Raw genomic sequence first — 20,598 nt, 5'->3', positions numbered from 1 at the left:
TTAATTTAATTATTTGGACTCTACTAGGTCCACTAGTGTTTAATTAATTCAACACTTGAATTAATTTAATTTAGTCCATAATAATGTTTATGAAAATCACAATTTTCAAATACATTATTTATTTGGCCAACTTTTAATTTAAGAACACATTCATAAATTAAAAGTTACATTTCTCTCATAGAAGTCATACTTCTATTTTTCTTATACTTATAAACTCATTTATAAGTCGTTCAACACATTGAACTAGTTTCTCCTTTATAGAAGTCATACTTCTAATTTTCCTTACGCTTATAAACTCCTTTATAAGCCGTTCAACACATTGAACTATTTTTACTTCTAAACGGGATCTAGAAAGCTAGTACTTGTGTGGCTCTCAATGGTTCATTGATACAACTAGCCGTGGGTTTACATCTCTATGTGATTCGGACTAAACATGTCCTTATATGAGCATACCCCTATTGCTCCATTCTTACTTATCAACTCCTTGATAATAAGAACGTCAGAACTCAAGTCTGATAGTACCCAACCAATCATGTTAAACGCCTAGCAGCATCGCTTACATGATTCCCTAGGTATCAAATGATAGTGCCTGCAAGAACCATTCAATTATGGTTAGCGTACAGTACGGTCCCTTCAACTCATATATCCCGACCGATTCGACAACCATTGGTTTATCGAGAGTTGTCAATGAATCGATACTATGTGTCATGTCGTAGTTGCATCAATGGTGTAATCTATGAAACCCCTTTCATTATTACCACCATACTCTGGCCAGAGATTTCAACCTACATACACATGATAACACATAGGATATCCATACCCGAAGGTAAGCGGTTAATCCCCGACTACAATGCATAGACTCCTATGTGTTTCGACAGAACACCCAACCTTGCCACCTGATGACCCCATGAGAGTCGGTAAACAAGTCAAAGTGTAAGTCTAGCACATAGAGTCTCAATGTTGTCCCAGGTCATAAGGGCTAATGGTGTACAACCATAAACTAGGACGTTTCCACTCGATAAGTGAGAACCACTTGGAAAGTCCTTTTATGGAGGGTTGTTCAGTGCACTCAACAAGGAGCACCTATCTGCATGTTCGGACATCACAATGTCCCCTACCAATGAAACATGGTACTCACATCGCAGATACTAGTCTCGAACTCGAGCGGCCTATATCCTTCTTAGTGGCGGCTGAATCGACTAGGAACCGTTTAGAATATGCAGTATTCCAAATATGAGTTTCATGATACTCATCATATGAGCATCTCATATTCTTTCTACTATTTGTATATTCAAGGGCTTTATCTATGCAACTAGCATGGCTCGACGGGCACCTACTCTAACATAAAATACATGGTGCATGCTTTGTTCCAAAATAAAATATATTCATGCATGATTTTATAAGGTGATGAAAACATGAAAATATTGATGAAAGTGAAGTAATTGTGACTATGAGGATTTGAGGATTTGAGGTTATGATCAAGAATAGGCCAAGGCTCAGTTGACGATCCTGTGTCGCTGATGTCCCCGCCGCCCAGTACTGTGGTTTCATGTAGATGGTACCATCGTCATGTCATGTCATGTCACGTCAGGAAAGTCACAATTAACGATCTGAATTCAATCAAGGAAAAGATAAAGTTATGATCATGAAAAGAATCACGTCATGCTATTATGTCATGTTATCATGTTATGTTATGATGAAGGAAAAGGTAAAGGTAAGGTTCATGTCATGCGTATCACGAAAATGTTATTTTACGTAAAAGTATTTTCACTGTTGCATGGGATTTTATATCTATTACTCGTTACAAAGATTTGGTGTGTTGAGTCTTTAGACTCACTAGGTGTAATGGATGCAGGAGAGGGTGAGGGAGGACTTGACGCATGAGATGACTGGACTGAAGGTGCACACAACCCGAGGACCAGCGCTTCTACTATTTTCCGCACTCATGATTACGGATTTTAATTTTACGTTAAAATATTTTTTAAAAACCCTTTATTTATGCTTTAGAGTGGTTTTGGAGAGGAGAATATGTTTCACTAATATTGCTTTTTAGGTTTGGTAACTCATGCGTTGATTTTATCCTTCATGTCTATTCACTTGATTTTAAAATGCTAGCTAGCGAATGTTCTAGATCATGGGCAATTAAAATATTTTCATGGGCGGTCCGAATTTTTAAAAAAAAAATATCCTAGTACATTTTAAACACAAGAACACGGGACGTTTCAGTTGGTATCAGAGCAAAGGTCCTGTAAAGGGTTGTGCCACCATCAGCGCCAGAAAGATCAGTCGTCAAGCCTCAAGTTTGTAAGTTTTTACATGCTTTACATGATTCAGTATGAAGTTACCTGCATGATTATGTGAATGATATGCTTACACCGCTATGTTTACGAGTTTTATGATTATTTATGCCTTATATGCTTAAAGTTTCTAAATGAATCACGATATGTCACATGATTAGAAAACGTAGATTTAAATGCATGTTGGTTACGTTAGATTTTGGAAAACGTTCAGATAAAATGCCTCCACGTCGTGCCACTGTCATCGAAAACCCAGAAGAAAACAGTGTTAATCGTCAAGGAAATAACCAAGGGGATGGACCTCCACCACCACCACCACCAGATGCTGCTACTCGAGCTCTTGAGGGGATGGCTCGTTTATTTGAGCAACAGTTACAGCAGCAGCAGTTGCAACAGCAGCAGTTGCAGTTACAGTTACAGTAGCAGCAGCATGTACAGCAGGCTCCTAGGCCACCACAGAATATCTATGATCAGTTTCGGCGGCTCGCGCCGAAGGAATTTTCTGGCACCACTGATCCATTTGCTGCTGAGAGCTGGATACGTTTTTGGAGGTATATTTTCGTTATCTGAATATGGGTTATGTCGACCGTGTGAGGTGAACAACCTACCTGCTTAGGGATGATGCTTCACTGTGGTGGGAAGGGGTCGAGCATGGTGTTAACCTTGCTACACTTACTTGGCCTCAATTCAAAGAAATTTTCTATGAGAAGTATTTTACTGCGGATGGCGGATGCTAGAGGCCGACTGAAGAGAGAGTTTATGAGCCTCCGTCAGGGAGACTTGTCTGTGGCAGATTACGTGAAGAAATTCGATAGGGGCTGTCACTTTGTGCCCCTTATTGCTAGAGATCCTGCAGAAAAGCTTAGACACTTTATGGATGGCCTTTGCCCTACTTTGCGCAACAACGTCATGATGATGCATCCAGTAGACTATGCTGCTGCCACCACATGTGCCTTCAGGTCTGAGCAAGCTTTGAGGGAGATTGATTTTGAAATTTAGCGTAAGAGGCAACAGCACAATAATAACAATCAGCTAAACAAGAGGCAGAATACAGGTCCATCTAGACCTCAAGGGCCTCAAAAGCCCCAGGGTCAAAACAGAAATCGGGAACAACAGAAGCCACAGAATTAGGGAGCACCACCTCCTGCTGAGAGGCAACTTTGCAAGGAATGTAATCGCCCGCACTTGGGCAAGTGTGAATGGGGTTCTTTCAAGTGTTTCTATTGCAAGGAGAGTGGGCACAAGGCTATTGATTGCCCAAAGAAGAAGGCACCTACAGCAGGGCGAGTTTAAGTTATGAATGCTGAGGAAGCAGAGGAAGAGGCAGACACTACCCTTATCACAGGTAACCTAGTTATTTAACCCTTTCATATTGCCTATTCTTGCATGAAATGTTAAATTGGTTACTAGAATTGATTTGGGAAGCAAGATTTAACCTAAGGGAAACTTAGGTTGCATGTCCTACTTAGTTGAGGTTAAGTTATGATTTTTAGCACCCTAGAAAATGATATGAATTTTGTGCCTTATTTTATGTTAAGGATGTGAGCTATCCAAATAAAAAGTTTTAGGGCCAAAATTAAAGAATATCATAACCGATTAACTTTTGGGTTTTTTCGAAAATTTGGCAAGGGTTCTTGGTGCAATTTCCAAAATATTTGGGGGTTTATTGTGCAAAAACCGAAAATTGAGGCCTAAGATGCAAATTCCTGAATTTGAAGGACCGAAATGTAATAAATCGAATTATTAAGGGTTCAATTGTAATTACCGAAAACCATGAGCACTAAGGGTAAATTTCGAAAGTTTTAAGGACAAAAACGAAATTATGCGAAAACCTAATGGCCAAATTGCAATTATCCAAAATTGGGGGACTAGAAGGTATGAAATTCGAAAATGTAAGGACTAAGATACAATTTTCATGAAATCCTTTAGCTCAACATGTAATCTTCTTATGAATGTGGGAAATTAATGTTAGTAAAATCCTTAAGTTTCAACTCGAAAAGATTTAAAGGACATCTTTCACCGCAGGGAGGATTATCATTCTTGGTGTAGCTACCTACGCATTGCTAGATTCAGGAGCTACACATTCCTTCATATCTGAAACCTTTATCAAAATACTGAATATTACTCCTCAAGATATGGGTTTGGGTTTCAAAGTTTTGATTCCATCCGGTGATCAGATGCTCACGTCTAAAATTGTCAAGAATCTGGGGCTTCGTTTATTCAAAGATGTAGTTCGGGCAGATCTTATTGTGCTCCCTATGCCCGAATTCGATATTATACTTGGATGGATTGGTTATCAGTGAATGGAGCTTCGATTGATTTCAGGCAGCGATCAGTGTCTATCCGACCGCCTAGTGGTAAACCTTTTGTTTTTGAGGCGGCGAGGAACAAGCAAATGCCGCACATCATCTCTTGCCTTTGTGCGAGGAAGCTTAATAAGCGTGGATGCTCAGCTTATCTAGCATGTGTCACTACTGAACATGAGCCTATCAGTCAGAAGCTAGAGGATGTGGACATTGTGAGAGATTTTCCTAGCGTCTTTCCCGAGGACGTTTCTGGCATTCCGCCCAATCGTGAAGTGGAATTCTCTATTGATCTAATTCCGGGCACAGTTCCTATCTCGAAAGCACCCTATCGTCTAGCACCTGCAGAAATGAAAGAATTGAAAGATCAGATACAGGACTTGTTAGACAAGGGTTTCATTCGCCCTAGTTTCTCTCCATGGGGCGCACCGGTATTATTGTGAAAAAGAAAGATGGTAGTATGCGTTTGTGCATCGATTATCGAGAGGTCAATAGGGTCACTATCAAAAATAAGTATCCACTGCCAAGAATCGAGGATTTATTTGACCAGCTACAAGGAGCATCGATTTTCTATAAGATTGATCTGCGTTCGGGATACCATCAGTTGAAAGTGAAAGAAGCATATGTCCATAAGACAGCATTCAGAACTAGATATGGGCACTATGAGTTTATGGTCATGCCATTCGGGTTGACCAATGCGTCAGCGATCTTCATGGATCTCATGAATCGCGTATTTCAGCCGTATATGGATCAGTTTATTATTGTCTTCATCAACGACATATTAATCTATTCCAAGGGCAGAGAGGAGCATAGCCGCCATCTGAGAACCGCACTGCAAGTACTATTAGACAGGAAGCTTTTTGCAAAATTCAGCAAGTGCGAGTTTTGGCTTGATAGAGTGGCGTTTTTAGGCACATCATTTCCACCAGTGGAGTGGAAGTCGATCCAAGTAAGGTAGAGGCAGTGAAAGAGTGGCCAGTGCCGAAGAGTGTCACCGAGATTCGCAGTTTCTTGGGACTAGCTGGCTATTACCGCAAGTTTATTCAGGGGTTCTCATCTATAGCGGTACCTATGACCGCCCTAACAAAGAAAAATGCAAAGTTTATTTGGGGACCCGAGTGTCAAGACAGTTTTGACAAGTTGAAGCAAGCCTTGATATCAGCACCAGTGTTATCTATGCCATCGAGGCAAGTGGAGTATGTTCTTTACACCGACGCTTCTAAGCTTGGTTTGGGTGCAGTTCTGATGCAAAACGACCGAGTTATTGCCTATGCGTCGCGGCAGTTGAAAATTCATGAAAAGAACTACCCTACTCACGATCTTGAGCTTGCAGCAGTAGCCTTCGCACTGAAAATTTGGAGACACTACCTTTATGGGGAGAAGTGCAAGATATTCACCGATCATAAAAGTTTGAAGTACTTCTTCACCCAAAAGGAGTTGAATATGAGACAGCGCAGATGGCTCGAGTTAGTGAAGGATTATGATTGTGACATTAGTTACCACCCGAGAAAAGCTAATGTTGTGGCAGATGCATTGAGTAGAAAAGCGGCAGTTATCTCTCATATATCTCTTCAGCGACCGTTGCAGTCCGAGATTCAGCGGTTTGAGCTCACAGTTTATGCTAGGGGCGGGGCCCCTAATCTTGCCACACTCTCAGTACAGTCGACTTTGAGGGATAGAATCCGAGAGAGTCAGTCCACTGATGAACAGTTGCAAAAGTGGAGAGCTAGAGATGAGGCCAAGGGCCGAAATTTGTATTCAGTGGTGGATGGTTTAGTTCGTTATCGAGATCGTCTATGGGTTCCTAGCGACAATTCTTTGAGAGAGCTTATTATGAAGGAAGCCCATGACTCGCCATATTCCATTCACCCGGGAACTACGAAAATGTTCAAGGATTTGCAGTTGTTATACTGGTGGCCAGGGATGAAGAGGGACATTCTGAGATTTGTGTCCGAGTGTTTGACTTGTCAGCAAGTCAAGGCAGAGCATCAGCGACCGGCAGGGGAATTGAAGTCACTCCCTATTCCCGAGTGGAAATGGGAAAATATCACTATGGACTTTGTAGTGGGACTGCCGAAGACCGTTAGGGGATTGAATGCCATTTGGGTGATAGTCGATCGTCTTATGAAATCAGCTCATTTCCTACCTATTAAGACGACATTCACCATGGTTCAGTATGAAGAGTTGTACATTCGGGAGATAGTTCGTCTGCATGGGATTCCAGTTTCTATCGTTTCTGACAGGGATCAGAGATTTACGTCATCATTTTGGAAAAGTTTGCATGCAGCGATGGGAACTAAGTTATTGTTCAGTACAGCGTTCCACCCTCAAACCGATGGTCAGTCAGAGAGACTTATTCAGACCTTGGAGGATCTACTGCGAGCATGCGTTATCGATTTCCAAGGCAGTTGGGAACCGAAATTACCTCTAGTGGAGTTCACCTACAATAACAGCTTCCAATCATCAATTGGGATGGCTCCTTTTGAGGCACTCTATGGAAGGAAATGTAGATCTCCCATTCATTGGGACGAGGTTGGAGAAAGAAGAGTTATTGGTCCGGATGTTATTGAAGAGACAGCGGAATTGGTAGTCAAAATTCGTGAGAGAATGAAGACTGCACAAAGCCGACAGAAGAGTTATGCGGACAAGAGGCGAAGGGACTTAGAGTTTGCAGTGGGCGACCACGTATTTGTGAAAATAGCACCCATGAAGGGTGTTATGCGCTTTGGCAGGAAAGGCAAGCTTAGTCCAAGGTTTATAGGTCTGTTTGAGATTTTGGAGAGGATTGGGACACTAACTTACAGAGTGGCATTGCCACCTGCACTTTCAGAAGTTCACAACGTGTTCCATGTTTCTATGCTTCGGAAGTACATGTCTAACCCATCAAATGTACTCAACTATGAGCCTCTTCAGCTAACTCCAAATATGACATATGAGGAAAGCCTGTCCAGATCTTGGCAAGGCAAGAGAGAAGATTGCGTAATAAAGTCATTCCAATGGTCAAGGTTAAGTGGCTGAATCACTCGGAAGAGGAAGCTACTTGGGAAACCGAGAGGGACTTGATGAGTCGCTATCCAGAGTTATTCGGTAAGTTCTAATTTCGAGGACGAAATTTTATTTAAGGGGGGAGGAATTGTAAGGTCCAAAATTCAGACGACGTAATCCAACTGCATGCAAATCTAGAAAATATGAAAAATGAGTAATTTAATTTAATGGCTAAGTAATTGTGTGACATGCATGCTTATTATGATTTTATTGCCATTCTGCATGAAATTGCATTTTTTTAAGGTTATTCAAGTGACGATCGAGGAACGGAGACCGGGGGCTGAAAAATGTTTTAATTAAATAATTAATTTTAATTATTTAACTTAGGGGAGATGTCTTCTCGTATTTTTGAAAACTATAAATTTTGCGGTGATATTATACGCCGGGACTATATTTTTATCGGTGTTGGACTTTCAACTAAAATTCAATCTTTTAAGCAGTCCGATTATTTAATTCACTATTTCTTTTTATGAAAACGTTTTTTTTAAGCTTTTCTAAATTTAATTAATGTCTAGCTTGTACTAGTGGGCTTAATTAAAGTTAATTAGGCCTTGAGTCTAATTAATGAAATTGTTTAGCATATAAACAAGATTAAACCTAAACCTAGCGCAGAAGAAACTCACGCACACTCACGTTTTCACGCCGCAAAAAAAAATATATTTATCACAAGCGAAAGCCTTCCCTCGGCTGCTACACCTCTCGGCCGTGGGGAATTAGCTTTGTTCTTCAAGGTTTTTAGTGGATCTAGCCTCGGTTCTTCCCGTTCTTCGTCGCCGTCGGTATATCGTGTGTTTACGACGCAAAGGCACGCCAATATCTTCCTTTTTCTCATCCATTACATCATATATCGATTTAATAAATGTATGTGCAAAAAGATCATGAAGTTTTATTACGGTTTTTACATATTCACGTTACGACCTAAAGTTTTCTTGTGTCGATTCATGTCTTGCATGTTTTAGGGGACTGCCATGATGCTATACATGTTTAAACAAGGATTTAATAAAAGAACAAGGCCACACTTACCCACACACGATCGGCAGAAAAGCAAAAGAAACCAAAGAAACAGAAGCCGAAGGTGGCTGTCATGAGTTTGGTGTTCGGGTGTCACAGTTTAAGGGTAAGGCTTGGATTTGGCTTGGGCCGAGACATAGCCAGGGATGTCATGAGTCGGGGTGAGAGTCCTAGCCATGCTAGTACTCGAACCAAGGGCTCGGGAAAGAGTCCTAAAGCGGCTAGGACTCCATCCGAGAGCCCTGCACAGATTTGTGCAGGGTTCGCGCCTCCTCCAGGCGTGGGAGGCTCAATGCGTGAGGCACAGGCGGAGCAAGGGTGGTTCACTAGTGTCCTTAGGAGGTGCACAACACGTGGGCTCAAGGGCTGGGGCGTCGGGTGAGGGTCTAGCCACCAATACATAGAATCCATGCACATGATCATTCTCGGCCAGAATGTGTTCACCTTAGGACGGTTCGTTTTTGTGGTTTGGGCAGCGTCCCTTAATGGGTTGAGTGTCCAGTAGGCTAAATTAGGGTGTTGGTCAAGTTTTGGTTCGACACGGTTCGGGGGTAACTCGCAAAAATTAAGATATGGCTCGGGGTCGAAGTTTGGGTGTCAAAACGAGTTTTAAAATAAAGAAAATTTTGAAAACGACTCAAGGGGGCGAGTCGTGATCCATAAAAGCTAAAATAATATAAAAAGACTAAATTTTGAATTTAGGAATTTTATATTAAAGTTTGGTATTTTTTCGGGATTTAAAACGCCGTTAAATTAATCAAGAAAAGATAATTGAAAAAGTCCGAGTTTTACCCAAATAAAATTACGAAATTTTTTTTATATATGCTTAAATAATTATTTGGGACTTGTTAGAGTCGTGAAATCAAGAAAAATGTCGAAAACGAAAAATGTCAAGCCCAGGGGTAAAATGGTCTTTTTACACCTAAAAATTTGTAGCGGTCATGGCAGTGCCCTAAATGCTGTTGTTATGATATTATGTTCATTGTTAAATGCTTATGAAATGTTCATGATTTATTTATGATTTATTTAAAATGTCCATGAAATTTTATGATTAAAGTTGACATTTAAAATACATGGTGCATGCTTGGTTCCAAAAGAAAATATATTCATGCATGATTTTATAAGGTGATGAAAACATGAAAATATTGATGAAAGTGAAGTAATTGTGACTATGAGGATTTGAGGATTTGAGGTTATGATCAAGAATAGGCCAAGGCTCAGTTGACGATCCTGTGTCGCTGATGTCCCCGCCGCCCAGTACTGTGGTTTCATGTAGATGGTACCATCGTCATGTCATGTCATGTCATGTTACGTCAAGAAAGTCACAATTAACGATCTGAATTCAATCAAGGAAAAGATAAAGTTATGATCATGAAAAGAATCACGTCATGCTATTATGTCATGTTATCATGTTATGTTATGATCAAGGAAAAGGTAAAGGTAAGGTTCATGTCATACATATCACGAAAATGTTATTTTACGTAAAAGTATTTTCACTGTTGCATGGGATTTTATATCTATTACTCGTTACAAAGATTTGGTGTGTTGAGTCTTTAGACTCACTAGGTGTGATGGATGCAGGTGAGGGTGAGGGAGGACTTGACGCATGAGATGACTGTACTGAAGGTGCACACAACCCGAGGACCAGCGCTTCTACTATTTTCCGCACTCATGATTACAGATTTTAATTTTACGTTAAAATATTTTTTAAAAACCCTTTATTTATGCTTTAGAGTGGTTTTGGAGAGGAGAATATGTTTCACGAATATTGCTTTTAAGGTTTGGTAACTCATGCGTTGATTTTATCCTTCATGTCTATTCACTTGATTTTAAAATGCTAGCTAACGAATGTTCTAGATCATGGGCAAAATATTTTATTAAAATATTTTCATGGGCGGTCCGAATTTAAAAAAAAATAAAATAATTCCTAGTACATTTTAAACACAAGAACACGGGACGTTTCATAAGGGTACTAGTTTTTGTGTACCATATACATAATATTATATTGAGGGCGATTTCTAACCGATTGAGATGAAAATTTGCAACAAAAATCAAGGCATTTCGGGGCACAATTCGGACAGCAACTTGCTGCTCATTTCAGGCAGCTCGGGCTGCCTGAGGGGCTGCCCATTTCGGGCAGCTATGGCTGCCCGAGGGGCTGCCCGAACAGCCCCTTCAAAAATTTAAAAAAAAAGAAAATTTTTTGTCGCCGGAATCCGCTACGGCGATGACAACTAGGGTTTCCAAAAGTGTTTTGGATTATCAAAGTGTCATGGGCCTTGAGTTGTTGGGCCATTGGATGGCTAACATATTTGTGATTTTTAAATGGGCCAAAATGTTTTTGGTGAAAAATAAGTTTTTGGGCCCCTTAAGTTTAAAATTACAAAAGTTGCAAATTTTTCTCATAAAATAAATAATTGAAGTTGGACTTTAATTATTTATAGTAAATTGTGATTTATAAGAAATTCGGTTATAAATAAATTAATTGGAAAGTAGACAAAGGTGTTTGTATACTTTGTTAATTTAGTTTATAATCGTGCCGGTTAGTGATTGGTTCAAGATATATAATATTGGATCAATTAATTATTGTGATAATTAATTGATGGTGTATGATATGTGATATTATGCATGAAGGATGATCAAAAGCCCAAGCCCAATTTGCTTGGTGTATGCTAGGATATTTTGTGTTGAATGATTGTAATAATTATCAATTTATAAATTGCGCTTGGTTTATGGCCCGTTCCCACCCCCATGAGATTTATCCCTATTTGCCATGGATATTTATTTGTAAATATTAGTATAGTGGATGATCAAGATTGGAAGATGGTGGCCATGATGATTATGAAGATCGAAGACATGTAAATATTGGAAGCTAATGTAATAGTTGCATTGCATCCCGTGCATTTACCCTAGGATTGGACCTAGGCCCGTGTTTAGCTCACACGGGCCATTAGTTTTGGGGCGATTGATCATCCTTGTTTGTTTACTGTTTATAATATATGCATGATATGTTATAAATAATGAGTATGTGCGTTATTATTATGATAATAACAAAGTTGCATGAATCCGGCAAACATACGATCAAACATGGCGAGTTTATAAAATAAAATTAATGATGAGACCTTTCAAAATTAAAAACCCTCATTTTGAATAAGATTCAAAATTAATATCAAGTACGAAAAGAGGAATTATAAATTTGTTTATAATTTCCTTGTCTTCCATCAACAATGGGTGCATGATGAACGCTACCCGTACTCGGGGCTCGGCTCATATTATTGAGGGAGCTTTGGGTGCCGGAAAGCTGTGACATCCATTGACATCTTGATGTGAACTACGTGGAACTCCCATTATTTCGGCTCATATTATTGAGGGATGATAAACATAAAAATTGTACATTAATTAAATGTTTTATAATATAAATATATAGTTTTTGTTTTATTAAATGTTTAAATATTATATGTTTTATAATAAATTGTATAAAATATAAGTTGTTGTGTAATTATAAGTTTTTACTATTTTTACAGGTTCGATAAAACAAGAATAAACTTGGCATTGCAAATGGGATTAAGATGATTCTTGGACCTGTAGAAAGTTGATGTTAATATCTACAATATTGATGGCAAGCATGAGATAAAAATTGTGGGGACCCGGACGCTAATCATCTTTTTAATCATCGTTGGGATTTAATTATCAGTTCTGATAAACAGGGTCTAAAAATTTTTCTTTTTAAAATATAAATGCGGAAGGTAATGGCATCTAAATAATATACATATCTGTATAAAACTACAAGTTCAGTAGAAAAGTACAATACTGTACAACCTAAGTCTAAGGTTCAATTACTAAATTCAAGTAATAAACCAAGTCTGCTACAAGTCCGGAATCACCACGCTAACTCGTCTTCTCTCATCGTCATCTCGACCCTGATCCAGCCCCACCTGTTGTCATGCACACATACAAAACAAGACAACAGCCGGATAACTCCGGTGAGAATAAATCCCAGTATAAAACATGGTAAACATGCATATACACATAATAATTCATGAAACATGCTGTCATGCATAAAAGCAATAACAATAGTAATAGAGTTCATCATCTATGAAATCTAATCTAACTGAACATGCAACTCGAATCAGATAAGCATGCATATACAATCTAAATCATAAACACATGCTATCATGACTGAAAGCACTAATAATGGGTTCCATAATCTATGAATCCCATTCATATAAGCATGCAGTTCTAGTCAAATCATGTCTAGACTCGACTCAACTATAACTCTAGGGATCCCGGTGTGAATAAGACGTCACTGGCTGTCACCTACCCAACCGATCGTGGTAACCGTACGTCTTATTCCTAGACTTCGGTTCGAGCTGTATCAACGGCTGGCAATAGGAGTAATACCTGCTCCTAAGTTGAGATACACCGAACGTCTAGAAGTCTGACAATGACTGTCAAGACTTTCCTATCTTAAATGCAATGAATAACAATCTGTAAACAAAGCATAATCAGGTAACAATATAAACAATAATCTAGTATGTGATTTTATTGGGAAACTCAAATTAATCTTATTTGAGTTATGCTTCTCGAATATCACATGAATTATACCTTTGTCGTCCCGGTCTGACGAAGACGAAGTCTTGTATTCAAATCTGTCCATATCAATCTGAAATGACAATATTGAATACACTGTATCAGTGAATAACTCAATATACAATCTGTTCTGATCAATATTCAATTCAGTATACAATCTGATCAATATCTGAACTCTGCAATCTGAGTCATATCAATAATATCACAATCTAATCGAAATCATATCTGAATCTGATCAATCTAACTCAACTGATGTTTCGACGGCATACTAATACTATCTGAATAACCCCGTCAATCTGAACATCACAAATATAATACTGGAACTCGTAATCTGTGTCAACATAATTCCTACTCTGAATATTAACACAATTCTGATATAGAATCTCAGTCAATATCTTTCAAAAATCATAACAAATACATAAACAATCTGTTCTTCAGTCTGACTTCAATTCTACAATGTCTACAGTAGTAGAGACCTAATATCTGAATCATATTCAATTCTGACAATATCATAAATTCAAATCTTGTCTAAACGTAACAAAACTTACGTCCTTGTGTAGCTCTAGTCGAGAGGAACACGATACTGCGTTTGGATTTAAATTCGGACGGGCGGATTTCTCGTAAATCCCAATTCTTTGCGTTGAAGAAGACTTGATTCTTTCCCCAACGATTTCGTCTCCTTTCTGATGAATCCTAAGGAAAATTCGATTGTTATATATATATATATATATATATATATACTCCATCTCGCATGCAAGGCAAGTGGCTTATTTTTCTTACTGCACGTCTCTCGCTAGGGCGAGCACAAATTTCCGCACGGGCGAGTAACTCTCGGCCCTCGCAAGTTCAAGCAGTCTCGCTCGGGCGAGCACAAACTTCCGCCCGGGCGAGTAACTCTCGGCCTTCTTCTCCGAGGCATTCGCGCTCGGGCGGTTAAAAACTTCCGCCCGGGCACGCCATCTTCGCCCAACAATTTAGTCCTCTCAATTTATTCTCAAGATGGTCCGGTAATAATTACATCAATTCATAATCAGTAAATCATATCAGATTACAATAATTAAATTTTCGGGCATTACATTTCTCCCCCTCTTAGATCTGAGTTCGTCCTCGAACTCACAACAATCAATTCAGATATTTGAGAAGAAATGCGTACAGAGTTTAAACCAAAACTCAAATATCTGATTCCAGTCTGGAATAAGAATTCACGAAGTATAATGTCATAATACCCCTTAAACTAGTTCTGACAAAAACAATCTCATCATACTGGCTATACAACATCCGTATAAACCAATCTATAGCTTATCACATATCAGTATCATCAGCTGTTAACAAATCTGTTTACCTCCAACAAAGACATAAACAATCTTTAGTTTCCAACTACCAATCGTCATCATCCGACGTTGGTTTTTTTTTTTTTTTAAATCTTTCCATTCTGAACTATCTGCATCTTCCTTCGAATTGTCTTCAAAAGAAATCTGTAGTACTCATCGTATACTGTCTTGTCTATACTATCTCATTACTCTTCTGATAAGCTGATAGCTATTGTCACACAGTAATACTGAATTATATCAATTAGTGCTAACATCCAGCACTAAAGCTGTACAAAATCTCCCAATCTCTGGATAACACATTCTGACTGCCTGTCAATCTGTGAAACAATCTAAGAGAGAATTCATGATATACTCTCAAGCAAAATCACAATCTGATATAATCTACTTAAATTTAATGTTCCATCTGAACCTTTCTTTGACATCGATCTATGTCATCTAGTTCTGTTTGTACGTAATCTGGTACAAACTGATAGATATAGATTGAACAATCTGTCAATCTTAATCATATCATATCACAATCTGTAAAACAAATGGTAGTAATGTCATTACGAAAGCCATAGAAATGCACTCTCATTCCTATTTAGAACTATACAATTCTATAATTAGTCTGCTGATTGCTATCTTTCTGTCTTTTCTGTTAGCAATTTAGACATATCGGTACAATTTCTGCCAACATTTAATACAATTATGTTATAACTGATCTCATCTTTCTATATCAAAACTATCTGTTCGAATACAATACATTCTCAGTCACAAACATGACAACTGAAGTCACTACAGCGCATTTCTGACATTGTATGTGATTTCAACTTCGAACTACTGACATAAACAAATCAGTTAATAACATAATTTACAGAAGAAATACCTACCTGATATTTGGCTCTGACTATCGATATCAATTCTGTTATACAATTCTGAAACATTCTGACATCACAAGATAATCAGTCTCATATAAAATACACAATCACATATCTGTTACTCGACTCTGATTACTGATATCTGGTTCTGAACACTCTGATCACATTCTTGAATTACTATAACTCTTGAATTCAACTCTGATTCGGTTGAAACTGTATATACTCTCGCTAGTTCACACTAATCTATAGCATATACGGATTCAAAACACAGTAATATCAAATCAGAAACGAAATATCAATATCCTATACAGATCTAGTGAGTTCAGTGAACTCATAAAGCAAGGATTTCTGATACATATCTTCATGTCATTCTGATCAACTGTTATATCTCATCTGCAAATAAAATATGCTCCCTAAAACAATATAAGATGTCTCAAATACTGATTTAGATCAATCACAATACGCAAGCAGATATAACATAATAAGAGAATAAGAGAATAAGAAAATCTGCAAAACTCAGCAATTCTGACATTTCTGAACTTTCTGGTCATTCTGATATCGATTTCTTATCAATCCCTGATTGCACTCTTGATTGGATCAAAATCAATCTGTATACTAACTTCAGATATCGCATATTCTGAATACAATCTGTTTCAAGCGGGATTCTTATCTGAATAATTTCTGTATACAATCCTTACAGTTCTCAGAATATTCAATAAAATCTTCAGATATTCTATTCAATCAATCAGATGCTGCAAATATATCAAAATCTCATAGATATATAATAAGCATACAATCATTAGAACATCTCTGAATATACTGACATATGTCAAAGAGAACCACTAAATCAGATATACTCCTGGTCAATACTTTTCTACTGATCTTTCAATTCATTCTGTAGCATTCTGTACATTCAATGTCATTCTGTACCTTCAATGCTATTCTGCCTTAAATTCTAAAACAACAATAACTATCTGATCTGAATTCAATTCTAAAATCTATCTGTCTGATATAAAGCATATCTAAAATCTTATCTGACAACATCAGTCAACTCATACATCATTGACATATCTGTCAATGCTAGGCTCGATTTCAGTAAATCTACTGAATACATAAGGATACTATCTGTTCCTTTCTGTAATACTCGAGTCATATAACACACAGATATCAAAGAAATTCTAAATCTAGAATCCTTACTGTGAAATCTCTACTCTTCAGCCATATCTGGTCTGAATCTTATACTTTCCTAACGGAAATCTATAATAGTTCTGTACTTGTTCAGCATATATATATCAATAATGCGTTCAAATCAGAAACACAAGTACATCATAATCTATTTCTATTTCATTTTCATCTTACTGTAGTATACAATATATACAGAAATCTCTGGTATCAACACTTTCTCAACAAGCAAGGACATCAATACTACAGTACATACAGACCCAACAGATACAGCATATCTCCATGCAACTTAGTCAAAGATATTCTTAACAGATGCATTAGTATATATCAATACATATGCAATAGAATCATAAAGACTAGTACCTGTTGTGAATTCTGAATCTGTGGTTTCGAGTGAACTCTGTTCCCTACGATCTTCGGGAACGATTCTGGGGACAAACTTTAGCAAAGTGTCCCGGCTGTCCACAAATATTGCATCTACCAGTTACTCCCTGGCATTGTTCGGTGGAATGTCTCCCTCCGCAACTCCTGCAATACACTCCAGTATATCTCGGACTAGAACTACTGGAACTCGAGGAACCACTTCCTAACTTCTTGAATGGCTTCTTCCGAGCTTTCAGCAAATCTTGCTTCCCACTCGTACTGCCATGATCATATCGAAGAGGGGATTGCTGTGCCTGAAGTGGCTTCACACACAATCTTGTCAATTGTCTAATCAGACTCGCCTCAGCTCTCTTTGCTCTACTCAAGATATCAGCAAAATGGTAAGGACATTGCAAATTCATAAATGCAACTACCTCTGAGTTCAACCCTCTGATGAACTGATTTACTATAGCTTCATCATTTCCAGCTAAATGAGGAGCAAAATGAAGTAGAGTAGAGAATTTAGCAATATATTGGTCAATATTCAGCGGCCCTTGGCTCAAATTCTCAAACTCTAATTTCTTGTCCTCTCGGTACGAAGCTGAGAAAAATCTTCGATAGAATTCAGTTCTGAATATTTCCCACGACATCATTGTACCTCTCTGTGCCCACATTCTTCTACTGGTAATCCACCAACTCCTGGCGGCTTCTCGTAACTGATAAGGCACCATTTGAACCCTTTGTTCATCTGTACAGTCAAGTAAATCGAACAAAATTTCTATATCATCAAACCAGTTCTGACAATCTTCAGATGTCTCGGTACCATTCAGAACCGGCGGCTGTAATAACTCAAATTCTTTCATCTTTTCTTCTAACTGAATTTCTGATACATCTCTCTGTTCAGACGAAGTACTGCCCTTTTCTGAAATTCTTCGAGGCGGTATATCTGAATATCAAACAGATTAGTACACAATCTATACAATCTGTCTCAGCCCTTCTCTGATCATATACCTCTGATTCAGACTCGGTTCTGATCCAGGCTTAACAATAACATGCTGCAATCAACTCAGATAACAACCAACATGTAACAGGGAAAGCAGTAAATCATGCTAGCACACACAATGTAGTCAACATTGAAATAAATCTCATGCTAGCGATCACATGCAAGGACAAAAAAATTCAATCTACCCCGCTCATTCTCTGCTATATTAGTCTGAAGAATCTATCAACTCTGATTATCTCAATCTAAAGGATCTATCGCTCTGATAATCTAAGTCTAAAGGAACTATCGGCTCTAATACCACCTGTTGTGGGGACCCGGACGCTAATCATCTTTTTAATCATCGTTGGGATTTAATTATCAGTTCTGATAAACAGGGTCTAAAAATTTTTCTTTTTAAAATATAAATGCGGAAGGTAATGACATCTAAATAATATACATATCTGTATAAAACTACAATTCAGTAGAAAAGTACAATACTGTACAACCTAAGTCTAAGGTTCAATTACTAAATTCAAGTAATAAACCAAGTCTGCTACAAGTCCGGAATCACCACGCTAACTCGTCTTCTCTCATCGTCATCTCGACCCTGATCCAGCCCCACCTGTTGTCATGCACACATACAAAACAAGACAACAGCCGGATAACTCCGGTGAGAATAAATCCCAGTATAAAACATGGTAAACATGCATATACACATAATAATTCATGAAACATGCTGTCATGCATAAAAGCAATAACAATAGTAATAGAGTTCATCATCTATGAAATCTAATCTAACTGAACATGCAACTCGAATCAGATAAGCATGCATATACAATCTAAATCATAAACACATGCTATCATGACTGAAAGCACTAATAATGGGTTCCATAATCTATGAATCCCATTCATATAAGCATGCAGTTCTAGTCAAATCATGTCTAGACTCGACTCAACTATAACTCTAGGGATCCCGGTGTGAATAAGACGTCACTGGCTGTCACCTACCCAACCGATCGTGGTAACCGTACGTCTTATTCCTAGACTTCGGTTCGAGATGTATCAACGGCTGGCAATAGGAGTAATACCTGCTCCTAAGTTGAGATACACCGAACGTCTAGAAGTCTGACAATGACTGTCAAGACTTTCCTATCTTAAATGCAATGAATAACAATCTGTAAACAAAGCATAATCAGGTAACAATATAAACAATAATCTAGTATGTGATTTTATTGGGAAACTCAAATTAATCTTATTTGAGTTATGCTTCCCGAATATCACATGAATTATACCTTTGTCGTCCCGGTCTGACGAAGACGAAGTCTTGTATTCAAATCTGTCCATATCAATCTGAAATGACAATATTGAATACACTGTATCAGTGAATAACTCAATATACAATCTGTTCTGATCAATATTCAATTCAGTATACAATCTGATCAATATCTGAACTCTGCAATCTGAGTCATATCAATAATATCACAATCTAATCGAAATCATATCTGAATCTGATCAATCTAACTCAACTGATGTTTCGACGGCATACTAATACTATCTGAATAACCCCGTCAATCTGAACATCACAAATATAATACTGGAACTCGTAATCTGTGTCAACATAATTCCTACTCTGAATATTAACACAATTCTGATATAGAATCTCAGTCAATATCTTTCAAAAATCATAACAAATACATAAACAATCCGTTCTTCAGTCTGACTTCAATTCTACAATGTCTACAGTAGTAGAGACCTAATATCTGAATCATATTCAATTCTGACAATATCATAAATTCAAATCTTGTCTAAACGTAACAAAACTTACGTCCTTGTGTAGCTCTAGTCGAGAGGAACACGATACTGCGTTTGGATTTAAATTCGGACGGGCGGATTTCTCGCAAATCCCAATTCTTTGCGTTGAAGAAGACTTGATTCTTTCCCCAACGATTTCGTCTCCTTTCTGATGAATCCTAAGGAAAATTAGATTGTTATATATATATATATATATATATATATATATATATATATATATATATATATATATATATATATATATATATATATATATACTCCATCTCGCATGCAAGGCAAGTGGCTTATTTTTCTTACTGCACGTCTCTCGCTAGGGCGAGCACAAATTTCCGCACGGGCGAGTAACTCTCGGCCCTCGCAAGTTCAAGCTAGTCTCGCTCGGGCGAGCACAAACTTCCGCCCGGGCGAGTAACTCTCGGCCTTCTTCTCCGAGGCATTCGCGCTCGGGCGGTTAAAAACTTCGCCCGGGCGCGCCATCTTCGCCCAACAATTTAGTCCTCTCAATTTATTCTCAAGATGGTCCGGTTATAATTACATCAATTCATAATCAGTAAATCATATCAGATTACAATAATTAAATTTTCGGGCATTACAAAAATCCTTTCACAATTGGGATCAAATTAAGCAACAATTAAAGTTACCAAAGGAGTGGCAGTTTTACCATGCTCTAGTATTTTGACCATATCTCTCAAATTACTTGGTCAAATATTCTGAAAAAAATACCACAACTAGACAACTCAATTATCCACATGTTTCATTTTATGTGAAGAAGCAAATTCGAAGAAGAAGACCTTCAAAAGTGATGTGTAATATAATATTAATTTC

The sequence above is a fragment of the Primulina eburnea genome, chromosome 5 (genome assembly GCF_022965805.1).
Source record: "Primulina eburnea isolate SZY01 chromosome 5, ASM2296580v1, whole genome shotgun sequence".
In the NCBI taxonomy this organism is placed as follows: Eukaryota; Viridiplantae; Streptophyta; class Magnoliopsida; order Lamiales; family Gesneriaceae; genus Primulina; species Primulina eburnea.
The sequence above is the reverse complement of the archived record's forward strand: the minus strand, read 5'-3'. Positions refer to the sequence as shown.